The 5,000-nt window shown below is 43.4% G+C and overlaps 1 long non-coding RNA gene across 1 annotated transcript in view; it reads right to left on the bottom strand.

Annotated features, from left to right (window-relative positions):
• Positions 1 to 5,000, bottom strand: part of LOC311024285 — an 11,943-nt gene that overhangs the window by 1,630 nt on the left and 5,313 nt on the right. The gene's annotated exons all lie outside the window — the stretch shown is intronic.

Raw genomic sequence — 5,000 nt, 5'->3', positions numbered from 1 at the left:
CGTTTGGTTTGTCCACTCTGGGCTACCGTTGCAACATGGCGGACGACTCGGTGAGTAGGACCTGTTCCATATGTAGCTTGTTCTTAGCTAACGGAAACACAACGTCTGCTTTGTTGCCGTGTATGTGGATGGATGGATGGATGGATGGATGGAGTTATGTTTTTTACCTCAATTTAACTATACGTAGTTATGTTTTGTTTTCTCAACTTAACGATACATAGTTATGTTTTGTTACCTCAACTTAAATATACGTAGTTACAGTGGCGCCGCCAGGATTCAATTTCAATGTACGCACAGAAACGGCAAATACAACAACAAATGGAAAAATACTTTTTTAAGACAAAATCGAATGTTTTCAGTATCAGTGACATCAGTAGCGTATATCATGGTGCAAATCGTTTTTTTGTGCCCTCCATCCCCACCCTAAACACAAGCGCACGCTTGTGAGCACTCCACGCACACACACGCTTGGACACGCACAGTACGGTATGATAACTCTCCCGGCCCAGGGAGAGAGACATGCATCGGCTCGGCCCACAGTGTTCAGCAGCAGAGAGGTGACGAGACTAGAGCCGAGCTGTATTGTGTAGTGGAGAGGGGCAAACACACGCTATGCGTAATTGCGCGCACACGCGCGATTGTCCTCTCAAATGCGGCTGCGTCTCTCCAGGTCACTGTGTGAGCGGAAGAAAAGCTCTGACTTGCTTGGGCAGACGTTGTTTGGTGTCAACCGCTGAAATTTAAATATCTAGCCCACCTTCAAAAAAAGTACGCACAGTGCGTACAGGATTCCGGCTGGCGGCGCCACTGCGTAGTTATGTTTTGTTTTCTCAACTTAACGATACATAGTTATATTTTGTTGTGTCAACTTAACTATAAGTAGTTAGGTTTTGTTGTGTCAACTTAACTATACATAGTTAGGTTTTTTGTTACCTCAACTTAACTATACATAGTTATGTTTTGTTGCCTCAACCTGAAGTTTGATTGTTGCCTTCACTGTATGTAGTTGTGATGTTATGATGAAATTAATGACTATAATTACATTTTTTGACTATTTCATGAACTGCCGTGCGACTGTTGGATTCGTCATCAGCGAAGTCTCGTGATTGCGATTGTATAGTAGCGAATAATAATCACGATATTCAAGTCAGTCTCATCCGTTCTTTTCTTTTCTACATAGATTTACAAAAGAAACACTGAGACAAAAGCTCAGAAAGTATTTTTACCTGGTCTCTAAGTCTATAAATAAACCCAAACAGAAGCTACTTTTCTTTTTACAGATTTCCCTGAATATCACTCCTGAACATTTCAGCCAAAAACAAACTTTATTTTTATTTTTTTTTTTCTTATCACTCAAGATATAAAAGTGTATTTTTTTAAGTTAATTTATGAAGAGGAATGTGAGTATTTTTGTGGTGGTTTTGAATAGATTTGAACACTTCAGAGCCGCGGCGCTACGTGAGCGTGAACTCAGTCGACACCCTTCAGTCAAAACAAAACAAACCTCGACAGAGGCGTAGCTGCGTTTACAGCCCATGAAAAACCAGTTGTCTCCGTGGATCTGGATCAAGTCTGTTTTTGTTCCGTTTTATCTGCGTCTGCAAAAGCCCACATTGTGGGCTCGGCCCAGGACGCATGATAAACGGCCTTATGTCAGCAGCAGGATGTGGGGTTTCCTGAGGACGAGCTGGCCGGCTGCCAGCCGTGAATGAAACCTCATGTTATATATACAGTCGGCCGCCCCGGCCACGTGAGCAGCATGTTTCATCAGACCTATGGCACAGCTGGCTGCCTGTCAAGGGTCAAGTGAGGAGAGTGGAGTTGTTTTCCTGTTTAATTATCGTTCTTTCTTTTTCTGTTCAAACAGTGGAGGCCTGGTGTGACCTCGGCATGTATGGATAGTGTAGAGTTTCTTACTTACTTGGACTTCTCTATACGCTGTGAGCTGGGGTTAGTTAACTTTGCATCAGCTTGTTAAAATATAGATTTAAAAAATACAATGTAAAGTCAACATATGGAAGCCTTTTAATGCAGAGAGAGAATTTAGGTCACAATAATAATCTCTTTTAATCGTATTACTGTGAGATTGTATTTGTAACAACATCTGTTGTTTTACCTCAGAGGTGGGAAGTCGCAAAGTATAAATACTTTGTTTCTGTACTTAAGTAGAATTTTCAGGTATCTGTATTTTACTTGAGATTTTATTTTTCAAAAATAAAAAAGTAGAATATATTTCAAAACAGGCTCGTTACTTTAGTTTTAATGTGTTTGAGGGGAATTATCGATTATTATTTTCATATTAATATAGCCTAGTAAAAAAAACAGCCAGTAGAAATGTACTTCATAGTTATACATTATACTTTCTACATTGAGTACATATCAGCTGTATCAGATGCTGTACTGTATACTTGAGTAAAGAAGTAGAGTCAGTACTTCTACCATAGTCTCTTTGAACAAAAAGTATCAGTACTTCTATGAGTGTAGAACGTCTTGACACCTCTGTTTACCCATAATGCAGCGGGTGGCTGCGTTCCATGCGAACGCTCTCCCACTTAACGAGCGCTGATGTCGGGCGATAAGGAGCGTTGACGGACTGGTTGACATACTTTAATGTTAAAGAAAACAAGCCTACGTATGACTTTAGTTCAGAGCTGACGAAGGCTGAGCAACTTAATGTACTTCTGGGTAGTTTCATCTCTAATACTTCAGGAGTAAAAAGTCAAATATGTCCCTCTGAGTTGTGGAAGTATAAAGCAGCAGAAAATGGAAATACTTGAGTAAAGTACCTCAAAATAGTACAGTCCTTAAGTAAATGTACTTTCAGCCAGTGTCAACATTGGAGTCTGACTCGTCTGTGCACGTTCTTCAGGTCTGAGCTTGTTGTTGAACACCGATGATCGGCACGTTTAAATGCTTCAGTGTCTCGTCTTCATCACAAGTCGATAACGTGGATCACGCCGGCTTCGCTGCTGTTCTTTAGGCTCTTCTCCCTCCTTCATCGTGCTGTCGTCTCCGACCCCGGAGTGAGGTTCAGTGAGACGGATGGTGATTAATAATGAACCTTCTCCTTTCATGAATCCTCATCATCTCTCACCTGAAAACCTCCACCATCGACTTCAACTAAACAACCACAGATAAATCATGCTGTTAGCCTGCTGTGTGTGTATATGTGTGTGTGTATGTATATATATATGTGTGTGTATGTGTATGTATATATATATGTGTGTGTGTGTGTGTGTGTGTGTGTGTCTCAGCCGGACTCTTTGGAGCTGAGGAATGGCGTGAGGACTGGGTGGTGCTCGGTGCAGCTCAGGACAGCGAGGTCGCGTCCTCGGCTTTTCTCTCTGAGAACTTGAGGCTTGTTTTCAGGTCGACAGCCAGACGAGTTGAAACCATTGCAGCTGTATTTTTTGCAGCGTGGTGTCGAGTATTTTCTTTTTGTCGTTGTGGAAGGCAGCTTCAGAAATGTACATTCTGTTGTTTAATTGACTTTATTGGAATTTGTTGTAAAAAAAAAAGAAGTAAAATACAGTCGACAGCAGATTCTGTCGGGCGTGTCTGCAACGTGCCGCTGTAATGTTTGATTGAATGGATGTAATCCACAGCTGACCCTCCACTAAGCCCCCCCCCCAGCTGCTACTCTGTAAGGCCGTCAGAGCTACCATGGAGCCCACACCGTCACTAACCCAATGAATGGTGTCAAATGTTTTATTTCACAAAGAAGCAGACAGAAAAATCTACAATTAGTCACATAACTACCGAGGCTAACGATCCACGTAAACTAAAGCCGTTATCGATTCACGTAACTAACGATGCTAACAATTCACGTAAACTAAAGCGGCTATCAATTGACATAACTAACGATGCTAACAATTCACGTGACTAACTACACTAAGGATTCACGTCACTAACTAAACTAAGGTTTCACCAGGTCTGAACCAGGTCCTAACCAGGTCCGAAGCAGGTCTGAACCTGGTCTGAACAAGGTCTTAACCTGGTCTGAACCAGGTCTGAACCAGGTCTTAACCTGGTGTGAACCAGGTCTGAACCTGGTCTGAACCAGGTCTGAACCAGGTCTTAACCTGGTGTGAACCAGGTCTGAACCTGGTCTGAACAAGGTCTTAACCTGGTCTGAACCAGGTCTGAACCAGGTCTTAACCTGGTCTGAACCAGGTCTGAACCAGGTCTTAACCAGGTCTGAACAAGGTCTTAACCTGGTCTGAACCAGGTCTGAACCAGGTCTTAACCTGGTGTGAACCAGGTCTGAACCTGGTCTGAACAAGGTCTTAACCTGGTCTGAACCAGGTCTGAACCAGGTCTTAACCAGGTCTGAACCAGGTCTTAACCTGGTCTGAACCAGGTCTGAACCAGGTCTTAACCAGGTCTGAACCAGGTCTTAACCTGGTCTGAACAAGGTCTTAACCTGGTCTGAACCAGGTCTGAACCAGGTCTTAACCTGGTGTGAACCAGGTCTGAACCTGGTCTGAACAAGGTCTTAACCTGGTCTGAACCAGGTCTGAACCAGGTCTTAACCAGGTCTGAACCAGGTCTTAACCTGGTCTGAACCAGGTCTGAACCAGGTCTTAACCTGGTCTGAACCAGGTCTTAACCAGGTCTGAACAAGGTCTTAACCTGGTCTGAACCAGGTCTGAACCAGGTCTTAACCTGGTGTGAACCAGGTCTGAACCTGGTCTGAACAAGGTCTTAACCTGGTCTGAACCAGGTCTGAACCAGGTCTTAACCAGGTCTGAACCAGGTCTTAACCTGGTCTGAACCAGGTCTGAACCAGGTCTTAACCAGGTCTGAACCAGGTCTGAACCAGGTCTGAACCAGGTCTGAACCAAGTCTGAACGATTAACATGGCTAACGACTGACGTGACGAAGTGCTAACGTTTATTATCTCAGAGGACACGAACAGCAGTCTCCTGATTGAAAGTCCTGTGTTTGTTTGACTCCTTATACCACATCTGTTTGACCTCAGAGGTGGGAAAGAACAACAC

The sequence above is a fragment of the Eutrigla gurnardus genome (assembly GCF_963514095.1).
Source record: "Eutrigla gurnardus genome assembly, chromosome: 1".
In the NCBI taxonomy this organism is placed as follows: Eukaryota; Metazoa; Chordata; class Actinopteri; order Perciformes; family Triglidae; genus Eutrigla; species Eutrigla gurnardus.
The sequence above is the reverse complement of the archived record's forward strand: the minus strand, read 5'-3'. Positions and strand labels throughout refer to the sequence as shown.